The 24265-nt window shown below is 43.8% G+C and overlaps 1 long non-coding RNA gene across 1 annotated transcript in view; it reads right to left on the bottom strand.

The window, feature by feature from the left end:
- Positions 1-358: 358 nt before the first annotated feature.
- LOC134373012 (uncharacterized) overlaps positions 359-24265 on the bottom strand; it is a 39114-nt gene continuing 15207 nt past the window's right edge. Inside the window, exons 5-6 of the long non-coding RNA XR_010022921.1 lie at positions 10448-10566; positions 359-476 (exon numbers count right to left, since the gene is read on the bottom strand). This is a non-coding gene — a long non-coding RNA (uncharacterized LOC134373012). The remainder of the gene's footprint in view (positions 477-10447; positions 10567-24265) is intronic.

Here is a 24265-nt window from a genome sequence, read left to right on the forward strand (position 1 = left end):
TGCTCCCAATACACATCACTAGCAGACATACCTAAAAGAAATAATAAAGAGAGTCCTTGGATCAGAGATGAAAGAGCAGTCGACAGTAATTCAGATATACATGAAGAAATAAAAGCACTGATAAAGGTAACTATATAAGTAAATATAAAAGACAGTATAAATTCATTTTTTATTTCTGAGTTCTTTTTTTCTCCTATCTGATTTAAAACACAACTGGATAAAGCAGTAATTATAAACATTTTTACAGATTATAAAAATATGCAGAAAGTTTATAAAAGTATATAAAAAGTGTATTAGTCTGCTCAGACTGCCATAACAAATTACCACAGATTGGGTGGCTTAAACAACAGACGTTTATTTCTCACAGTTCTGGATGCTAGAACTCTAAGATCAATGTGCCAGCTGATTTAGTTCCTGATGGGGCTCTCTTCCTGGCTTGTAGATGGCCACCTTCTCTCTGTGTCCTCCTCACATGGCTGCAAGACAGAACACTGGGGTCACTTCTTTCTCCTCTTACAAGGGCAGCAGCCCTATCAGATTACATACTTATCCCTATGACCTCATTTAACCTTTGTCAATTCCTCACAGGCTCTACCTCCAAATACAATCACATTGAGAATTAAGCTTCGACATGTGAATGGGGTTGGGGGTGGGAGGGTGGCGAGAAGGAGGACACAAATATTCAGTCCATAACAAAAAGTTTATAAATTACAAAGGTATATAAAAAGTTTATTTAAAAAGTGATGATACGATACATTATTATTAACTCTAGTCACTATGCTATATATTAGGTCTCCAGAACTTATGCATCTTATAACTGAAACTTTGTACCCTTTGACCAATATCTCCCCATTTCCTCTACCCCATACTAACAATCTAGTTCAAAATGTCACACTGTACACCTTAAATATATATAATTTTTATTTGTCAATTATACTTCAATAAAGCTGGAAGAAAAATGATTATTAATGGGCCATGTAGATGGGCACATAGTGTATGTAATTTGTGATAACAGCATAAAGAAATGAGGGAGAACAAAGATATCTCAGAGCAAAGATTTTATACACTATCGAGATTAAGATGGTATTAATCCGAACTAGATTGTTATAAATTATTATGTTAATGGCAAGCCTGGAGCAACTGCTAAGAAAATAACTCAAAAATATATAGTAAAAGAAAGAAGGTAAAATGGTACACCAGGGTATACTGATTTCACACATCAATAAGGAAGTGACCATAGACTATGAACAAATAATATTCAAAAAACAAAAATAAATACAAGTGGAAAATAAACATATGAAAAGATAATAAACCACACTACTAAAATGGGGAAATGTTATTTAAAATGGTGGGATATTTTTAATCCATCAAATCAGTAAAATTTAAAGACTGTGTTGCCAAAGTACAAGAAAATGAGGATCCTCATATGCTGGATGTTGGAGTGAAAATTGGTGCAGCCTTTGGGGGAGGTGTTTTGAATGAGCCCATCAAAATTTAATGCATGTGCTCTTTGATGCAGCAAGTCCACTTCTAGAGAGATATCCACGCATGTGTGCCCAGAGGCAAGCATGAGAACATGACCTTGAGCAAGACATTGTCTGAATGCAGACTTGTCATTTAAAAAAAAATCTCTTCTGGTAGTTGATTAAAATGATAAATGTAAAAATACCTTATATATTACTAAGCCTTACAAAAATACACCAATAACAATACACCTTTCTTTGTCTCTTGTCAAAGCAGCTGGTAGAAGAATCCTTGTGGAGATAGACTGACTTACTTTGAGAAAATATGAAAATTCTTCACTAAGACCATTTTATATAGGATACGACTGAGCTTCTAGAACCTGAATGTGGGCAGGAGAAAATGTTACTCTACACAGACAAGAAGGAGGAAGAGAGAAAGAGGGAGATAAGGGAAGTTGCATTCTTCAGGATGTGCCCCTTTTCCCAGACTCTTCACCCCCGTCCCCCCACAAAAAAACTCATCAATAGCATTACCAAATTCACCAGAAACTGTAGATTCACTGCATTTTATCGCTGTGCCCCAAATCAGCATTTATATATCTTCAGGGTATAAGCCCATCTCCCCCCACCCACACACACACACACCCTGCCTACCTGACACACCTTCTTCTCCACTTAGCTAATAATCTTTTAATCAACATGGAGTTATCTTTGGCAAGATTGTTCCTGTGATATATAAATTGGTATAAAAATTTTTAAAGTTCAACATCAGGGGAAAAGCTTCTTGGCTTTTTGGGTTTGTCAATGATTTCTTGGCTATGACATCAAAAGCACAGGCAACAAAATTCAACAAAAGCAAAAGCAGACAAATGTGATTACATCAAATTTAACTTTGTTCATCAAAGGACACAATCAACAGAGTGAAAAGGTAACCTATGAAATGAGAGAAAGTTTTTGCAAATCACATATCTGGTAAGGGGTTAATATTTAGAATACATGAAGAACATCTATACAACAACAAAAAATCAAATAACCCAACTTAAAAATTGGCAAAGAACTTGAATAGACATTTTTTTAAAGAGGATATACCAATGGCCAACAAGTATATGAAAAGATATTTAACATCACTAATCATCAGAGAAATGCAAATTCAAACCACAATGATATATATTACCTCATATCCATTAGGATCCCTACCATCAAAAAAAGAAAAATAGCAAGTGTTGGTAGGGATATGGAAAAGTTGGGACCCTTGTGTACTGTTGGTGGGATTCTAAAATGGTACAGCTGCTATAGGAAATGGTGGTTCCTCAAAACATTAAAAATAGAACTACCATATCATCCAGCAATCCCATTTCTGGGTATATATCCAAAACAAGTGAAAGCAGTGTCTCAAAGAGATACTTGGACACCCATGTTTATAGCAGCACTATTCACAATAGCCAAGAGGTGGAAGCAACCCAAATGTCCATTAATGGGTAAATGGATTAACAAAACATGGTATATACATACCATGGTGCAGAGAGCACTAACATTTATAAAGCAAAAGTATTTCACAGGACCTATTTTCAAAAGCCCCGTAGTCTCAGGTTTAGCCTAACTTCTTAAAATTACATATAGAAATGCTAACCTTGCAAAAGACAGGAAACTTTCTTAAGGCTAAAGTCTTTGTAACACAGCAAAGTTGCTGGCTCAAGGACAGACAAGTTATTTGATTGATATGTAAAATACTGGGAAATTGCTGTAGGGAAAAACAGTGTTTGCTAAGATCAAGCTTTTGTTGGTGGATCGACTCAACCTTTTGTAAACTGCATTATGGAATGTCACTTTGCTTGTTTCACTGATGTTACCAGCCTTTATTGTTAAACTATAATTGGCCATAACTTCACCTATGTTCTTTTCCTGTTACTTCCTGGTCTGGAGAATAAATGCAGGGAGAAAACCCCAGTTGGTGGTTAATCTCCAAAGGAAGGAATGCCTCTCTCTTGAGGGTTCTGGGAAATTGACCCCTTTGGGGTCTCTAACTGCTTGAAAGAAATGGGCTTTGAGTAATCCTTTTTGCAGCTCTGTCACCCAGGGGAAGAGAGGTGACAAATATGTATGAGGCAAAGCAACACCATGGAATACTATGCAGCCTTAAAAAGGAAGGAAACCCTGTCACATGCTACAACATGGATGAACCCTAAGGACATTGGACTAAGTAAAATAAGCCAGTCACAAAAGGACAAATACTGTATGATTCCACTTTTATGTGTTATCCATATTAGTCAACTTCATAGCTACAGAAACTAGAATGGTGGTTACCAGGGGCAGGGGGAAGGAGGCAATAGGGAGTGGTTGCTTAATGGGTACAGAGTTTCAGTCCTGCAAGATGGAAAAGTTCTGGAGATCTCTTTCACAACAATGGAAATATACTAAACACTACTAAACTGTACACTTAAAATGGCTAAGATGGTAACATTTACAATAGGTGTTTTTTTACCACAATTCAAAAAATGTAGCAAAAGATCCCTCTTCTGATGCAGGAGAAGAACTCTTTCTTTATGTTATGTACTGGTGAATTCCTAAGAGCTGTAGCAAATCAACATTGGAATGCTCACAGCTGTGCCATTGCTGAGGGATTCTGGGAGAAAGTCCTTGACCTTGATCCACACAGCAATGCAAGGAGGTCATCTGCGCTATACAGAAGTATGTAACACAGCTCTCACCCTCACTGGAACTGGCTGGAGCCAGATAACTGTTGGACCTTCAATGGGTCCCATAACCTTTCTGAGGGTAGGATGATAACTCAATGAAATGAAATAATGTAGGTAAAACACTCATCCTCGTGCCTAGCATAGAGAGGGTGCTGAGGAAAATAAATACGTATTGATTTATTTATTAAATAAGTATAAAATAAATAAGTGAATCAGTGTGTAAAAAAGCAACCTGTTCTTCTCAACACCAGCATCAAAAGGAAAGATCTTATCCTAGAAGAAAAAAATCTCAGATGACAATTCCATTTTCCTTCAGAATGTGAAAATTACTCCATTGATTATAGAATCTGGTGTGGGGAGGATGAAAGAGGCAGAAAGGAGCAGAAAAGGGGGAGGAAAAAGAGGAGAGAAAAGTAGGGGAAGGAGAAGGCAGGAGGGAGAAGGGAACAAGCCCAAGGAATAACCGTCCACCTGCAGCTCCACAGCACCTCCTGAGCGCCAGGCGCTGCTGTAGACACCCCACGTGCATTACCTCAGTTTACCCTCACATAACTCTATGAGTCAGGGACTCTTATCGTATCCATTTCACACACTGGTGAATGGAGGTACAGAGCAGTTGTGACCTACCCAAGATTTCAAACCTTTCCCTCCAGCTCCAGAGTTCAGGCTCTTTGCCACTCCAGCATCCTGCCTCTCAGGAAAATGACATGTGGAAAATTCTCAATTCTTCCATCATTTTGTAGAAGATGAACTGAACCACCAACTGAGGCTCTCTCTCCTGTGCCTGCTCACTCAGGACTCTTTCTACACTTTTTTGGAAATCTCTGTTAACTCCCACTGCCACCCACTGACCTACTTTCCTGAGGGCAGAAACGCAACTGCCATCTGTAAATGAGGATTTGCCATGGGAAACTCTCGCCTGTGTCCTAACACCTGCCGTTCATTAGACCCTGAATCTGGTGGAGCTGTCCTGGGATCCAGAGGTCTTCCAATCGCCAGTGCAGCGTTTCCGGGAGGCTGGTATGTTTGGAATTGTCCTGTCGTTCTGACGGAACCCTCCAGCTGCCCAGCTGCGCTGGAGTGTCACCGTTCAACAACGCGATGCCTGTCCCAGAACATGCTGCAGACTCCTTAATTCTTCCGGACATCCCCAGTTCATGAAACTGGCTCCTCAATCAAAGCAATTTGCTAAGTGTCCAAGCATTATAACTGTGATTTGATACACTTTTTAGACAGATACATTTTCAAATCAAAGAAAATGTTTTGTTAGCCCACAGGCCTTTTCATGAACACTTTGCTAACAATCTTAAGGAAGCCATGACCCTAAAAGTCAGTGCTATCAGTAAAGACTGTATGTATATACAAACACATATATAAGGAGAGAAGATCAATATGGAAAACATGTTGTAAATTTTTTAAATTTTTAGTTAAAGAAGTTTTTTAAATAGGAAAAAAATAGCAAAAGAGAGGAGGAAAAAATCACCTGTCCAGAAATAACAACCAAAGTTATTTTCAGAAATAACTTTCTGAAACAACTTCTTTCCCTTTTATTAAGTCACTTCTGCTATATTCTCTCCTCTGCTTTCATGCACTCACCCTTCATCCCATTGACTCGTACCACCCTTTGAAGCCTTCTGCACAGAAGACACATGCAAGGCGCTGTGGGGATCATAAACGGTCAACACGCTAAAAAAGAGGGGGTTGAATACGGCACATCCTGAGTCCTAAAAAAATCCCAAGTCTAATTGGAGGTACAAGGTACATATACACAGTGGTATGCTGGCAGATTGGCTCTCTGATGGGGGAAGGAAAGAAACCCCTGATGTGTAGTTCTGCCAATTTTCATGCTATAAAATATTCCCATCATGAGCAAGCTACCAATATGATATTACTGAGCCGAGAGTTGGGAAGAGATGCACATAAACCAGCTCCAGGACACAAGTGTATGCACGTGAGAAGCTAAAATACATACACATATGCATATGTGTGTATATATCTGCTTATATGTATATGTATGTATCTGTGTGTATACATAGATATATACACACATATACACGTATGTGTACACACACTCATATGTATTTTAGCTTTTCGTGTACACTCAGTCAGGTATGTACATGAGTATAACCAGACAAGACAACCAGAGCAGACATTTAGGAGCAGGCAGACACATCGTCGTCATCATCATCGTCATCTTCGTCTTCACCAGTAATATTTCCGGAGCATTTACCACATGGCCAGTCCTGTGCTCAATGATTTACACAAGTTGCTTTACAACACTTTTTTAGGAAGAGGAATCATTATTACCATTAATTTTACAACTTCACCCTTGCAAAATTGGAGTCTTGAAGAGGGAGGTAATTTGCCCTTGGTCATTCAGTGCAGTGAATGGTGAAGCCAGGATTAAATCCCTAATGCCAGAGCCCAGGCTCTGATGATAGCCCTCTCCTGCTGCTTCATGCCAGGGATCTAGGCCTCAGAGCTCCATGCTGCAGATTCTCAGGGGCAGACCAGCCAGGAGTCCAAAGAGGGGGACTGGTGTTCCTGCCAGGCTGCTCCCCCATTCTGTTACTTCTTTTCCCCAATGCACCGTGAAGGCTGGTTCATTACACCCAAAGTTGCCCCTCAACTTACCATGTCATTTAGTCCCTTCCTCTTTCCTACCAAAAGCCTTCTTGGGTCTTTATTTTATTTTTTAACTATAGCTTCCTTGTGCCTATTCATTTACAATGTGTCCCTGAGCTCTTTTTTTATTTCTATCTCCTTATCAACAATCATTGATAATTCTTTATTATGAAAGTTGGGAGACAAAGAATTTATTTAACTAGAAGGAATGCATAAACATGCAGAAGGCAGGTGAAAGGACCGAGAGGCGGCCGGATGACACCGTGTCAGCCAGGTACAGTTGCCATCCAGAAGGCACAGTGCATGTATAAGTGTCAGTGTCGGTGTAGGAATTTTGCAATAATTCTCCCATTCCTTGGCCCTGGGGAATTTGAGTCTAGTTCCTAAGCAGAAGGACTTGAGAAAATTGGGCATAATTCAGCAGAACCCCACAAAGATGATGAAAGCATTGAAAAATGAGGCCAACAACACACACATCAAGAATCTTCTCGCTGATGTAGAAGGCTCAGAGGGAGAATGAAAATACTTTTCCACTGAAGACAGGAATGAGGAATTAATCATCCTTGGCCTCCACCTTTAGATGCCAGGAGCAGCCCCAACACTCACCAGCTGTGAGAACCAAAAACATCTCTAGACATGGCCAAATGTCTCCAGGGGGCAAAATCAAAATCACCCCCAGTTGAGAACTGAAATAGAAATACATAGCATATCTAGTACCCAGCTGATCTCCATTTCACCTAAAAAAATTTTTTTAATCAGTCCTTTTGGTCAGAAATAAGTAAAAATGGACTGATTATGTAAGCTATTAACTTTGGCAAATGTTGTTATGCGACGGGTTTTCTGAAAGTTGGAGAATAGACAAGACAACCTGTAAAGACCTTTTTTTCTCAAAGGTTTAAAAAGAAAAAAACAGAGCTAACACTTACTGTGCTATTGGTCAGGCTGGGTACCACCCTGAGTGCTCACACGTATTAACCCACTTAATCCTCACAATAGTTTATGAGGTGGATTATGTGATTATTCCCATTTTCCAGATGAGAAGACTAAGGCAGAAGGGACTAAGGAAACTTCTCAAGTTTTCACAGCTAGTGAGTGCGAGGTTGAGATTTAAACCTGCGCATAGGCTGTCAGAGACTGTGCTCTTAACTCCTACCTGATCCTGCCTCTTACACCCAAAAATAGCCAACAATTGATTAAATAGTGCAGCACGAATAAGACCTTTTGCCTGAAGACAATTCTTTGCCAGAATTAACCCTGCGCAGGGGGCTCGGGAAGCCTCTCTTCTGACAGCACCCAGCGCCCTCCCTCCAGCACATAGGACAAAAAGAAAACACATGGGCCCTAGCACAGTGGGTAGCAACATTTGTAGAAGCTTGACTGCTTTGAAATGAAAATTCTGCAGAAATCCTGATTCCCTCGTTCTAGGGAGGAGTCCAGGAATCTATACTCTAAACAAGCTGCTCAGGTTCCAATGGTTTGGATGAAGGAAGCTCACGGACTATGCCTCAAGAAATGGGGACCTGAGGTCTTGGGCCTAGGTCAGCATAAAGGGACCCAGGTGAGGCGATAAGTAAGTGTGAGCCCCGGGCTAATTTCGGCAGGCAGGGACTTTCCTGAGACAGACCATGAGATCAGCAGGGATGAGGGTGACGGTTGATTGGTGCTGCCTGGCACAGGTGTAGGAATGGGGTAAGGGAACCCTCAGTAGGTGTCTGCAGACCCGGATCAAGAGCCAATGTGAGCTTCACAGCCATTCCAGACCTCAAGATATCAGCCCTCTGGCAACTTCTGGCAAGAGGTCTTACCGTAATAAGCTACACGCCTTCCGGTAGACCCTGGCTATTATTAGTGTGCATAATGCAATGTTTGTTACAGCAGTTGTTAAGATAAAAGCAGGATTAGAAGCCTGTGTGTTATTGATGGCAACCATCCCAGACCTGCTGTACATTTTTCACTGCCTCCTCTTACAGTTCCCTCAAAGATGCCATGACAGACCTCACCCTCCTACTGAGGCCTGGCGTGCATGTGCTGTCGGGACAGACTTTCTGCTCCCCTTTCCCCTCTACAGGAATTATCCCAGCCAGAGGATCTGGACAGGAGGCAGACAAAGTCCCCCACAGACTGGATTAAGAGAAATGCCGCATGAAACAGGAACCGTGTCCATCCTGTGTACCACTACCTGCCCGATGCCCAGCACATGGCAGGCAGGCAGGCAAAAAGGAAGGAAGGAAGGAAGGAAGGAAGGGAGGAAGGGAGGGAGGGAGGGAGGGAGAGAGGGAGGGAGGGAGGGAGGAAGGGAGGAAGGAAGGAAGGAAGGAAGGAATTGGTATCAGGCTAATCAAGTGACAAGGGGAAAACAGAGGCTGCAGTAGGCCTGGGCCCCTCCTGTAAAATGGCTGATGAGTCCCAGATGAGGACTTTCTTCTGCAGCAGGAGGCCGATGAAGACGTGGAGGATCAGCCCGATACCGCCATGCTAATTGAGGGACCTGGCTTGGACCGTCCACTGCTTCCTTGAGATCTTACAGTTTTTATAGGTGACTCTGATGTTAGGAAAATGGATCACAAAGGAGCATTTAAAACTGGTTTGGGGAAAAGTTCTCAGATGACGAAAAACATGGCGACCACCACCACCCTCCTGATGTCACATAGAATCCCCGATGCTTTCTCTCCTCTCTCTGGCAGACCATACGACGTCTGCCCTCGCCTGGGCGGCGGGCTCCCCACTGTCCACTCCCCTGTCTTCTGCCCTCCCCCACGCTGCTTGATTCCCCATCCCCGGGTCTCATCATAGTTGAATAATATTAGCAAAATCATACTGAAATTCACCAAAGGCATCCTCTGATGCCAGGTGCTGTACCCAACAGTCTACATGAGTTCTGCCATTGTGTCTTCCCAACAGCTCTGAGAAACTATTGTCATCCCCATTTTACAGATTAGACAACCAAAGCTGAGTTTGCCTCCTCTGTGAGGACTTTCCTGACTGCCCGGGCTGAAGGTTTTTCACCCACTCGTGAGCCCAGCATAGCCACATCCCCAGGCACTGGGGTGTCATCCTTCATCTGTCTAGATACGTCCAGAGTCCTAGTGATGGTCACAACTAACATGTTGTCTTAGTTTGCTGAGGCTGCCATAACTAAGTCCCACAGACAGAGGCGTTTAAGCATCAGAAATGTATTTTCCCACAATTTTAGAGGCTAGGAGTCTGAGATAAAGGTGTCAGCAAGGTTGGCTTCTCCCGAGGCCTCTCTCCTTGGCTTGCAGATGGCCATCTTCTCCCCGTGTCCTCTCATGCTCTTCCCTCTGTGTGTGTCTATGTCCTGATCTCTTATAAAGACACCAGTCATATGGGATTAGGGCCCACCCTAAAGACCTCAGTTTAACTTAATTACCTCCTTAAGGGCTCTGTCTCCAAACACAGTCACATTCTTAGGTACTGGGGTCAAGGAATTCAACATATGGATTTTGGAGAGACAGAATTCAGCCCATAACACACGTGATCATGGTCTGCAGTCCACAGGGAAGAACCACATTCAATGCCTCCCCTGGCCGGACTGTAAACCTGGGCAGTGAGAAGAGCAGACATTCTTATTATCATCTTCCCCAGCCTGGCCCCTGTCCCAGACACTCAGAAAGGTATGCCTCAGCCCAGGGGTGTCCTCACCTCTCAGCAGCAATGCCAGCGTCTCCATGGTGGGAACCCAGCAGGTCTCTCCCAGTGTTGTTCTGGAACTCAGCCTAGATCTTCATGGTTTCCTCACCCGCACAGTGCGGATCCCACACCTGAGGAGAGGGTTACTTGAGGGATCACAGAGCAGGCACGGTGGGGCTGGGGTCTGCATCACTCCATTTTCTCCCCCACGCACCCACCACTACCCTGCCTGGGGGACCTCAGCCAGCCCGACACTGTGGAAGAAGCCATCAGAAGCCACCTCCACCCCAGCACGCAGCTCAGAGCACCAGCAGGTCAACAGTGTCATTTTTCAGTGTAGTTTTGATTTGTATTTCCTGGATGCTGAGTGATGTTGAGCATTTTTTCATATGTCTGTTGGCCATTTGTATATCTTCCTTAGAGAAATGCCTACTTAGCTCTTTTGCCCATTTTTTAATTGGGTTGCTTGTTTTTTTCTTGTAAAGTTGTTTGAGTTCCTTAACTACAAAAGGCAGAGAGGAAAAAGATGGCCAGCCTAAGACGCTCTCTCCCCGAAGTTTACTGGAAGCCCATGAGTGTCTTCCTTGGGTCACTTCTGGCCAGAATGTCTTCCCCGACACTGCTGCAGGTCCCTGCTGCCCCCACAGTGAGGACCAGCAGAAGGCCTGAGCCAGAAGTGCCATGACCAGGCGACAAGGCGGCTCTGAAAGGTACCCTCCTGTTCTCCTTTCAGCTGAGAAGCCGCTGTCAGCAGCAGGGCTCCCTCCAGGCTGCTACACGCAGGTGACCCTCTTCTCCCCCATGGAGCCAGCATGGCCCCTGCAGCACACCAGGCCCTGGGCCTCTGTGTGTCCGCCCTGACCTGTGGCTGAGGCCCGTTTCCCTCCCTGGGCTGTGACCCTTCCTCCCAAGACCTCCCATGTGTCTGTTGATTTTCCTCCTTCCTGTCTTCTCACATTTTCTCCCTCCTCCCCCTCTGTTAATGGCATTTCTCGGTGTGAGAGAGGCCCGAGACCACAGGTATGTTACCTGTCCCCACAGAGCCATGGCCTGTTCCAATCAAAGACAGATGCCTGCAGTGTGCCTGACCCAGTGGGGACACAGGAGCCTGTCCTCGTCCCCACAGTGTGGTCAGAGGGAAACTATGCTCCTCCATGGCTGTGTGCTGTGCGTGAGAGCTCTCTCTTCATCTTTCACAATTTAACTTTGGAAAGACTACCTCTCCTGTCTAGGGGCTCCTGCCCTACCCAGGCCAGCAAGGTGGTATGAAACCATCAAGTGATTTTGAACCCAGACAGTCCTGGGGTTCGAATCCTGCACTGTCATTTCTTAGCTGCCCCTAACTTTCCTCCTCTGGAAAAAGAGAACATTACATGAGGAAGGAGGGAGTCAACTGGTTTGGCTGTTGCTGGGATGAACTGGCGGAGCCTGTGGAAAGTTCTGGTGCCTCCATAATGCTCGTCACCTTGCCACCCCCTCCCGCAGGGCTTGAACCTGCAGGTGATGCTGTAACCACCAGAGAAAGCACCAGAGACCCCAGTCACTTGGGTTCATGGATGACCTGCCACTCTCAGAACCAAGCCTCATTCCAGAGGAGCTGCCAGAAAAGGAAGGGAAGCTGCCTGCTGTTCCACATTAACCTGTTAGGCCCTGAATTTCTGTTTCTTAACAAAATCCCATTGTCACGTTTTGTGTTAAAAAATAAGATCTTCTTTTTAACAAGAAATATAGATATGTTGATTTTTAAGTAAAATTTTTACCCAGACTGTGGGAACTTTATACTGCAGGGATTTGAAAGACTTGGAGTCAGCAGGATCCACGAAGCCCCCATCTGCTCCTGTTCCTGAGAAAAACTGGGCTAACTTCCTTCCTGTGTCACCAGAAGGGATACATATTTGGCTGCTGACACATGATCAAGTTGGGGTTTGCATAAGTGTTCCCCACTTCAAACGCTCCCCCCTTGCCCCCTACCCCCTCCTTCCTCAATGTCCCCTATCCAGTGCAATCCACTAGCCATCTCTCCCAAAATACTCCCCTATTAGGCTCCTGCTGGTGGAAAGTGTCCCACCTTTGGAATTCAAGACCTTTGAGTTCAAATCCCAGCTCAGTTCCGAACTGGCTGTGTGACTTAGGGGAGTTGCTAAACCTCTCTGAGCCTCAGGATCCTCACCTGCAAAGTCAATAGGATTGGTGGCAAAATCCTCCGCTCGGGGCTGATGGAAAATTGGATGGAATGTTGCTCACAAAGGTGCTGGTGCAGGGTGCAAACTCAGCACAGGGAAGTGTCCATGATCACACCCTGCAAAGGGCTCCAGCCTAAATATGGTCTCTAACTATGGGAGAGGATGGGAGCTCTCATGCTGTGGCAGATCTTGGAGTAAAGCTTCCAAACCATCCTGAATCAACACAGGCTGCCCAGTCCAGCCCCTCCAGCAGGGCCATCTGGGTTCTCCCCAGGGGCAGTCCCTGTCCACTCTGCTGGGCCCAAGGCAAAACTGGCCAGGCCAGCTCTGGGAGGGGTTGGGGGAAACTTTCAGAGAAGGAGGCAGGTGGGTGCCAGGAGGAGACTGGGAAATAAGCTACAGACATGAATTTCATCTTTCATTAAATCTTCTGAATTTTAAAGGTAATGCTTTATGGAAAATTTAGGTTGCTACTATTGAAAATCTAGAAAGTACAAACGAAGCCAAACAAATTTTTAAAAACTTATGATCACCCCACACTGAGAGCAACCCCAAGAATGACAGAATTCCTCCTCCATCTTCACCTTTGACTGTTGTTCACTGGTTGAGGACATCCTGTTGTACGTTCTGCTCCGCACCCGGGCTTTGGAGCCTCACATCATACGGTCATAAGCCCAAGGACGTGGCAGTGCTATTTTCCAATTTTATTGATGAAGGTGCTCAGGCTCTAAAGACCTTGGCCAAGGTCACAGGGGTCAAGGTTGTACAGAAGAGCCACCTGTATTCTATCCACAAGCTGCTAATGGTCTCCTCCACCTCTCAAAAACAATTGAAAATAATAATAATAGAAACATTAACCCTTGGCCTTTGGACAGTGCTTCATTCTTTGAGAAGTACTTCTATGATTGTCTTTGCCACCTCTCCCAGGGTGACAGAGACACAAAGGATTACTCAAAGCCCATTCCTCCAGAGCAGTGAGAGGCCCAGAAGGGGTTAATCCCAGGAGTAATTTCTTCAAGTGAGAATTTCTAGGAGCAACACTGAATTAGGTTTTCTCTGTTTTTATTGTCCAGGCAAGAAAGTTACAGAAAAGGAACATAGGTGGTTACAAAAAAGAACAGTGAGATAATTGTCATGGCAACACTCAATTCCCCAAGAAACTTAAAGAAACAACTGAAGGCAAGATGAGGAACATCCCCCAACCAACAACCCTGAAGCCTTTAGCTCACATACTTTCCCATCATTAGGTTGGGCTGCACCAAGGACATCTGCCCTTAGAGCCAGCATTTTTGCTGTGTTATAATTTTTTTATCTACAACAGAGACTTTAGTCCTGGGAAAGTTTTCTGTTTTTCGCAAGCTTAGCATTTCTTTATATAATACTAAAAGGTTAGGCTATACCTTAAACTACAGAGCTGTCACTCACTAAGCTACAGCCTATGCTAAAGGGCTTTGGCCCTTCTAAAGCTAAGGACTGTGGTCCTACTAAGCTATGAGTTAGGCCCTGTGAAATACATGAGCTTTATTAATGTTAATATCCTCCACAGTCATCTCTTCCTGTCCTTCAAATGCCCTTGCAAGATAGGCAGGAAGGCCACCAGTGTTTCCAATGTACCAATGAGTCTCCAAGAAATTAGTGACTCAGCTAAAGTCATGCAGATAGAGGCAGGTAAAAGTAGATGCAGTCCTTCTCTCCAAACTCCACCGCCACCTTCTCAGGTGGCCTGGGCTACCCAAAGAGGTAGGCAAGGTAAAAAAGAAGAGATAAATGCAAGAGGCAGCAAACAGGAGGTGAGAGAAAAATTCCAAAGGAAGATTCAGAGCAAGGGCTGCAGAAAACAGAAAACCCCACTCTCTGCTCACAGGTCATCCTCTTGTAGGATTTCAGCATCGAGGTTTCCACACCAACATTCTCCATAGGTTCTGAGCTACATATTTTCCAGAGCACAACATAAGGCTGCTGAGCTCCTCCCTCCAGGTCAAATATGCCACTGTAAAGCTGTTTCCACGGGTGGTTTATTACGGGTCAGAGTCCTAATGAAGCTCCAATTCAATTGAACTGTAGGCGATTTCAGCACAGTGCTCAGAGCTTGCATTTAAATGCAGGGGGTTGACTTTTGGAATTGTTTCAGGGGATGCTTTCTGCTAGGCCTAGATGTACCTGAAGTTCACATTGCACACCCGGCAATGAATTGTGGCTTCTCGTGGACACATCTGACTCTGGCCTCGAACCATGGCCTCTGTCAGGAGGGAGAGAAGTCCTGCTCACCCTAAGAGAAGGTCAGGCACACAGAAGGTGCTCAGCAAGTGTTCTCTGGTAGCACCAGGGAAGCTTCTCCCAGGATAAGGCAGTACCCCTACTCCTCAACGCACTAATGAACCAGGAACCACAGGGTAACCAAAGGCCCTGGAACAACTAGACCCCAAAATAGAGTGAGTGGTGTCATCAGCATGCACTCTCTCTGTGCCTCTATCTACATCCATCTCTACCTCTATCTGTCTGTCTCCTTCTCTCTCTCTTTCTCTCTCTGTCTTCCTCTGTCTTTCTCTGTGTCTGTCTCTGGCTCTCTCTTATACACTCAGAGGTATTGATGCTATGTGGGTGTTTTCACAGAGCTTTCAAGTCTGAGTTATCATCTGGGATTTCTATCAGGCTCCATCTGCTTCTAGAACTGTGTGCAAACAGTAACATCCAAAGCTCAGAAAAGGGGCTACATAAAACATTTGTATTTATTCTGACCAGAAAAACCATATGATCCAGAATGTGTGAAAGTAAGTCAGAAAAAGGGAAGGAAACAGATTGTCAGTCTTGGTCACGGTCCACAAGGAGGCCCTCAGACCCAAACAGTGTGGCCCAGATGTACATCAAACAAGCCCAGCCAGATGCCTTGTGACAGGGTTTGGATGTTATTGTCCCCCAAAAACTCATGTGGAAATCCGATCCCCAATGTGGCAGTATTGGAAGAGGTTTGAGTCATGGGGGCAGATCCCTCATGAAAGGATTAATGCCATCCCTGTGGGGTGGGGGTAGTGAGTGAGTTCTTGCTCTATTAGTTCCCACAAGAGCTGGTTGTTTAAAAGACGCTGGCACCTCCCCTCTCTCTCTCTCTCTTGCTTCCTCTCACCATGTGATCTGCTTGTACACACCAGCTGCTGCCATTTTCCGCCATGAGTAGAAGCAGCCTGAGGATCGCACCAGATGCAGCTGTCCCAGAATCATGAGCCAAATAAACCTCTTTTCTATTTAAATTACCCAGTCTCAGGTATTCTGTTATAGCAACACAAAACAGACTAATACACCTTGCATCCAGCAACACAGATCTCTGAACCACTGTGCCCCACCTATGGGAAGAACACACAGACCTGGGTTGAAATCCTGGCTCTACAGCTTTGTAGTATATGATCTTGAGCAACTTCCTTAACTTCTCTGAGCCTCAGTTCCCTTCGCAGTAAAATAGGACTAATAATTTCTGCTGTGAAGAAGTGTCATGAAGATCAGGCTCATTGAAAGCCTTTAGCATGGTGCCTGCCACATGACAAGGGTCCAGTAAAAGGCAGTGGTGGTGGTGGTACTAGAGGTGGTGGTGATAGTGATGGTGGAGATGGTGGTACTGATGTCTGTAGTGATGGTGGTAGTTGGGTATGGCGGTGGTGGTAAGTGGTAATTGAATGTGATGGTGGTGGTGGTGGTGGTAACTGGATGCGGTAGAGGTGGTAGTTGGGTGTGGTGGTGGTGCTGGTGGGAGTGTTAGTGGCAGTCTCAGAATCAGCCTGTTTTTTCTTCGACTTTCTACAATCCACTTGCACTTTAAGGACAGGCATGCCAGTGACAAGGTGCTCCTGCCTTTCAGATGCATTTCTCCCTGTGATACTTCCAGAACCACCTTTATGCATTCCAATCCCTACAGCCTGATTCAGACAGTAGCTGCGTATGAGTCAGTTCAACTCAGCAAACATTGAGCCCAGCCTCCGGCTGGAGCTGGCAGCACCATCATGAGTGGAGACACTGCACTCTCTCGCCTTTCTCGGCCCTCCATTCCCGCTTAGCTGTGGCTTCCTCCCCAGCTCTCCCATCTTCCTCCCCATCCTCCTCTCTCCTCTGAAGACCTGATTTCTTGGTTTCCATTGTACTTGAGATCTCATTCCAGGGAAACCCAAAGTGAACAACAAAAATACAGATTTTCTCCTCAATATAAACCTCCTGCCTTGCCCCAAAGTGACCGTGATGAAGTCCTCAACATTCAAAGAACAAACCTAAAAACCAACGTGAGCCTCATAACTGTAAAACCAAATTGGATTTAGATCAGAAGAGTAAAGAATTAAGTGACAAATTTTAAAAGACAATATTGACCCAGATCTAATTTTACCCTTAAGCACACTGGAGGTTTTTGAGAGACAGAGAAATGTGTCCCATCAAATTTTCTAGAAAACATATTGTCTAAGGAGATTTCAGTAAGCGGGATATACATAGAGGAAACATCAAATCTGGAATCAGAGCCCTGGGTTTAGGTCCGGACCCTTCAGTAGCAACTCATTCAATCTCCCCAAACCTCAATTTTCACATCTGCAAATTGGGGAGAATTCTCCATGAGGGTGAAGGGATTGGCTTTTAAATGGGAAAGAGCTCTGCAAATACAAGCTCTTTTTATTCTTCTGGTTCATTTGAACATCTTTCTAGAACACCCAAACTTTCATCCTTTGGGCAAGGCTATAGCTCCCCACAGGGATGTTCCTGGGTAATATCTGTGAGCCTGTCTCATTCTGATTTTAAGCCCCTTTCTGAAACCCTAAGATGTAAGAGGTCTCTGATAAACTCACTTGAAAGAGGGTCAGGGTAGGCTCTCCATTGCATTGAGTTTTGGTGTGTGATGACTCCTGTTAATAGAAGCCTCTAGTGCATTGAGGTGAGGGGCCAGCAAACAGTTTGTAGGGGATTTGCATGTATATATGTATCTTCCTGTGCTTGGCAGTCTCTTCCTGGGGAACTTTCTGACACAACAGGAAAAGGAGAGATTTTTTATCTACTCTGCCCTTTTCTGACAATTCTGTTCCGACCAGCCTGAGAATTTTTATGGGGTAAAACGAAGAGAGTAAACTTCTGAGATACAATAAAAACTCCAACTGAGACTCTAGAGAACACTGTTGTAACACAGCACAAAGGGCAATGCCCAGTATGCCATAACAGCTCGGGAGATCCTCGTGTTAGCTGACGGCTGGGTGACTGGCAGCCTGCACCTGCTCTTCCCTCTACCTGCATGCTCTCTACCTGTGCCCCTTCATTGGCTGGTTACTTTTTTTTTACTTTTTTTCCCCAAAACTCAGCTCAGTTTCCCTTTTCTGGAAAGCCTTCTCCTACCACCTTCTCCCTCTCACTCTTTCTACATGCTCCGAGAACAACTTGGACCTTTCGCTCTGTACTGGAATCATTGGTTTAGTGGTGTCTCTGCCGCTAGTCTGTGAGCTGCATGAAAGCAAAGACGTACTTTCTTTTCTTATATCTCCACATCTCTAAACCCAAGGAAATTAGAATGAGCCTGTTCACTGATGTCAAGAGCTCATTTAGAATTTGTTGTCTCAGAGTTCTGGTATGGCAGGTGACAATTAAACCAGTGGAGAAACAACTGAAAATAAAGGTGGACATTTTGCCTGGAAATTTTTTAAATGTAATTCCAGAAATCAGTGGTGACAAGGATATAGGTCAGAAAAGGTCTTCTTCCACCCACGCGTGACTTTAAACACTGTGAGCATCATAAGAATGACCATGGGATCTCCTAAGGATGGGAGCTTACGTAGGAGCCTCCACTATGACGATGGCGTCCCCAGTATCAGGGTGGCCTTGCCGCTGTTGAGACAACCTGGCTTCCTTCTTCAACTCGTATGTCATCCCTGACCTGTGAGTGAACTGCAGAGTCCTCAACAATGCAACGGGGATACTCATCCCCAACCCCCACCCGTTTCTTACCACTTTTGGAAACATTGATTTGATTCTATTTCTAACCATGGAAAAATATCCTAAGCATCTCCTAGCCAGGTGGTGCTCCCAGAATCTTCCCCATATTCCACCACGTGTCTGCCACCATCACTGTTAGAAGCTGGGTCTGGTTGAAAGCCAGGAAGTTCTCATGAACCCCAAACCAGAAGACTTGTTTCCAGTACATCTTTTAGCATCCTTAGTACTGTATTTTCAAATCCCAGGGGTTGGCAGATTAGGAAAATGGAGCTGTATCTTCTTGCAAAGCAGCAGATGTCATCCACTGACTGGAGGGGAAAGTCTTTTAAAACCACAGCACATGTCAACAAAGCAGTGAAAAGTAACCAGATTTGCCTTTACCCAGAGAATGCAGTTGGATGGGTCCCCTGAAAAGTATCTGGGCCAGGTTTGATTCAGCCTTAACTTCAGCAAATAATTTTCCAGCCACTTGTCCAGGGCACTGCTGGATGCTGAATAAAGAATAAAAAATTATCCGACAGAAAACTAGACAGAGGACTTGAAGAAGCCAGTTACAAAAGAGGAGGTACAAATGACTTAAATGCATATAAAATTATAATTGTTTAAAGGCAAATTAATGGCAATAAGGAGACATTTTATCCCCCAACCAAATCACAACTGATATTGTGGAATTATACTATCAGCTTTGGAAATGTGCAAGTACATAAGCACATTTACCCAGGGCAAGAGGGAATGTGAAATAGTGCCACTCTGACAAATTACTTAGAGATACTGAGTCAAAATCTGCAAAACGTACCCAGCCTTCGAGTCAGCAGTTCCACTTCTAGGAATCTATTCTAAGGAAATAATCAACAATTATTGTGATATATGTGCAAGGGTCTATAATGCTGCATTGTTTAAATAGAAAAAAATCTAGAAACAATATAGTTGATCGATATGAGTATAAGAATGTTACAATATGTACATATCATTGAAAATTATGGAATACCATGCAGCTCCAGAAAACTATTTTATATAAAAATGTTTACAATCAAACATTTTCAATCAAGTGCAGGTGGGTAAATATTTTAGGCTTTGCAGGCCAATAGGCAAACTCAAACATGTTATGTAGTACTTATAACAATGAGAGAAAACAAATTTCCACAAAGTTTTGTGGACAAATTCAAGATGCAAGAATAATTGAATACAACTTTTTGTAATACAGGTCTACTACTAAGAAGAATCTAACTCTTTTTGGACTAATAACATTTTGATTAATTGAGGTTCAAAGTCAGTTTTCTTTATCATCAAATCAGTTTCAAATGTTCACCTGTTAAAAAGAGCTTGCAGGCCAAATAAAAACAGATAACAGGCCACATCTAGCCTGTGCCTGTAGATTGCTGATCCTGCTACAGAGGAATACTTGCTAACATGGAAGAACATTCATGAAATATTGCTATGCAGGCTCTGAAATAATATAAGCAATGTGTATGACGGTTCTTAGTGCTAGTCACCAAATATCTTCAGTTCTCTGCCTTTCCAGGCACAGTGGAGAACTGTATTTCCCAGCTCCCTTGTGACTGCATATGACCACACAACCAGTCCTGGTCAGTGGGTCGCAAGTGGAAATAACACATACCACTCCAAGGCCACAGACTGGGAGAAAATATTTGCAAAACACATACCTGACTTCTGTCCAGAATATATTTTTTAACACTCTCGAAACCCGATAATAAGAAAACAATCCACCCAATTATTTTAAATGGGCCAAAGATATTCAACATCATTACTCATTAGGGAAATGCAAATTAAAACCACAATCAGATACCATTTTCACTTATTAGAATAACTTCAAAAAAACCAAAACTAACAATAGCAAGTGCTGCAGAGGAACAGGGGCAGGTAGAACCTTCACATGTTGCAGTGGGATGTAAAACGGCACAGCCACTTTGGAAAAGTTTGGCAGTTTCTTATGAAGTTAAACATGCCATATGACCCAAAAATCCTGCTCCTATGTATTTAACCAAGTGACATAAAAACCTATATTCACACAGACACCTATGTGAATGTTTATGACAGCTTTATTTGTAATCATAAAAATTAGAAACAACCCAAATGGCACATGACAGAATACTACTCAGCAATGAAAAGGAATTGAACTATTAATACATATAACAACATGGGTAAATCTCAAATGTCACTTCTAAGTGAAAGTAGTCAGGCACAAAAGGTCAAATATTGTATGATTCCATTTATATTATATAGTAGAAAAGACAAAACTGCAGGAACAAAGAACCGATAGTTGCCAGGGGCTGGGTGGGCAGCAGTGGATTGACTACAAGAGGCAGCATGAGGGATATTTTAGGGGGTTGATAAGACACTCTTGATCTTGATTGTGGTGTAGTCACATGACTCTATGCATTTGTCAAAATTCAAAAAACTGTATACCAAAAAGAGTGAATTTCACTATATATAAAATACAAAATAAATTTTTTTCAAAATGTTTAATGCCCGTACCCAAAAGAAGAAAGAAAGAAATAGAGAAAGAGAGGAAGGAAGAAAGGAAGGGGGGGGAAGGGAGGGAAACCACTGCATGAGCCACATGGGTGGGCAGCTCAGTGCTGCTCAGTCCAGAGAGCCAGCCTGGCTTCTGTCCCCTCTGGGCCCAGATGTGAGTGAGCAGAGGCAGAGGCTGCAGTGGGGAAGCTGACAGAGCATTATCTACCAGTGCGAGGCCTGTGGGCAAAGGGAAGCCTGAAGTCGCAGGAGTTCAACAAGTTCCTTTAGTGATGGCCTAGAAAGGCATCTTCTGGCATCTGACTCTGCCCTTGACACAGTCTGGTCAAGCAGCTCCCTACATCTGGAGGCAAACATTCTGCCACATCCACCTGTGCGTTCCAGTCCAATCCTTTTAGACCCAAGTCCTCCTGAACAGAAGCAAATGGAAGTCAGGAAAAGAGGGAAAGCTCACAGCAGATTCAGTAGACTGCATTGAATGCCTAACTGAACCAGCAGCCTGCGTTAAATGCCCAGCTGAGTGTAAGAGGTGACGACGGGTGCTCCAGCCAGTCCTACCCTCCACCCAGCCAGCTTCTTCCTGCGCCACACACCCAGAGCCTACACGGCCAGGTCTATGTCATTCTGCAGATTAAATGGGATCAAGTACAATGGCCAACACTGAGGAGCACCACACAAGTGTGGCCTTTGTTCCACCCCTTGATCCTAAGGTCTGCACCCAGCCTGGGAGACTAGGATAAAGGTGGAAGGTAAAGCACTCAGCCAGTGTTTCATGAGCACCTGTGTGGCCGAGCATCCTGCCACAGTCCGCAAAGTGCACCCAGATACTCCCCCCACGCTCACCCCTCACAGACCAACAAAATCAGAGAGATTGTGGGCTTTAAGAACGAGCCTTCGGCGGGTACTCCATTCTGCACAGAACCCTCAGCTGCCTGGGGAAGGGTGTGGACTCATCGAGTTTCCGGTGAGCTTGGCAGCAAGCCCAGGCTTGGGTCACATCTGATGAAGAATGAATGAATGAATGAGTGAATGAATGAGTGCATGAATGAATCTTCCCGTGTGCACCGTCACCTGTATCTGTTCAAACCAAAAGCAAGTGATCAAAATCAGTGAATGACGCATAAAATCAGTGAATAAAGTGTAGAGCACAGGGTAACTACTCATGCGGGGCTTAGGCCAGCTTGGAGGCCAGAAACACCGAAGATCATTCCCACTCCACTGCTCACTGGCTGGGTGGGGCTGGACAGGAGATTTAATCTCTCAGAGCTCAGTTTCTTCATTAGTATGATAGGGGAGTTTGTGATATCTCCCTCAGAGGGCTACCGTGGAAATTAAATGGAGTACTTTATGTAAAGCGCTTAGGACAATGCTAGGAGCAAAGCAAGTATGGACAAATAGTAGCTGTCATTATCACTGTCATAATCATTATCACTATTCAGCGGTATCAAAAGAGCAGAGCTGCAGAAGTTGAAGCCGTGAAGTGGACGCTGTCTGCCTGTGAGCCCCGGACTCTGCTGACAGGCTTCATGAAAGGGGCCAAGTGAGCAGGTTCCCTTACTGTGTCCCCGTCACTGTCATAATGAGAAAGTGCAGTGGAGAGACCACTGTAATGGTCCTTTTTTTCTCCCATGCCTCCTGCAATGAAAGACAATAACAATATCAAACAGCCCCTAACCGCATGGCTTACATATTGTCCCTGGCATCCACTGCATGTCACTGCTATTTGTGCTCTGTTTGCTTATTTCTCCATCACTCTCCTGGGCAAAATTGATCCCCTCATCAGCAGCTGGGAGACAACCAGCTGTGATCTCAAGCCTTTGGAAGGTCAGCACAAGAGGCAGCATCTTCCTAGCAACAGTTGCCAGGGAAGATTATGAGGATGGACTCAACTCCCAGGGGAGACGAAGACTTGGAGGGCTGCATAATTGGCATTTGTTTAACATGGGGAGGGCTGTGGGGGGTCTTGCTACTGTGAAGGGCATGTGCAATATCTTCAGTCACTGTGTTGCTCATGCTCTTTGTTAGAAGTCCTGGCTGATCTTTTTGTTTTATTTGATGTCATTTCATTTTCCTAAAATAATGGAGGTGAAAATTATCCAGTCCAAAGGTTGTTCATCCCATCAGACCCAGCATCCCATTTTTATAGAAAATACTTTATGACATCCCTTTTGCTTTTCTTAAATGGAACTATAGGTGTATAATCTACTGAAATATATCATTTAAAAAATAAATTAATGCCCTATAATGTAAATGAGAAATAAAGTAATTCATAATTAAATAAGATGAATTTCCAATATGCAAATTCTCATAAATATACCTAGAAAACATAATAAATAAATCAGATGCTACATCTATTTATGATATATTGTCCCCATTTATCCTTTCTAGCTGACATTTGGAGATAAGAGCTAAATAAGTACAATAACAATAAGAATAGAATCACCAAGAATTCGATCCCTACAAGTGCAGTGTGAGAAAGCACTATATTGGCATCTCAAACACTAGAAAAGGCATTGTCATCAGTGACATGAATTTTCAAAATGGTGAACCACTCTTGGTAAAGCCACAAACAAAAAAATGTTACACACTTTCTTCCATTTACATAATACATGACTTCCTAGAAAATTCAGCGTATATTAAGGCCATGAAATAATGGTCTGAGTTTACATGTAAAACAGAGTTGGGTTCGAGGCCCAGATAATTACAAACAAATTTTTCACCTACTTGAATGGCCAGAAAAGAAACGCTGGTGGGATGTGGCCCAGGATGCCTTGTGCACTGTAGGATACCATGACTCTCTGATCCCCACCCACAAAATGCTAATAGAATCCTGCCCTATCCCTGTGCCTCATTGACTATGACAATCAAAAATGTTCCCACAAATTTTCAAAATGTTCCCTGCAAATACCAGTGATCGAGTCCAATCCCCCTCACTACAAAGGTAGACAAACTCAGGTTCAGAGAGAAAGATTAGCTCGTTCAAGAGAAAGCCAAGATGAAAACCAGAGGCTTCTAACGCCGAGGTCAAGGATTAGAGCAATTAACTGAAATTTTGTAAATCCCCCTCACTTCCTGGCTGGGTAAACATCAAGCTGTGATAATGTGCTGATGTTATCCATGAACTCCTCCTCCGTCCATTTTTGAGCTCAACTTTCTTTCTGAATACCAGTCATTTCTCATCATATACTAAGTTACGAGCTAC

This window comes from Cynocephalus volans, chromosome 3 (assembly GCF_027409185.1).
Source record: "Cynocephalus volans isolate mCynVol1 chromosome 3, mCynVol1.pri, whole genome shotgun sequence".
NCBI classification, from domain to species: domain Eukaryota; kingdom Metazoa; phylum Chordata; class Mammalia; order Dermoptera; family Cynocephalidae; genus Cynocephalus; species Cynocephalus volans.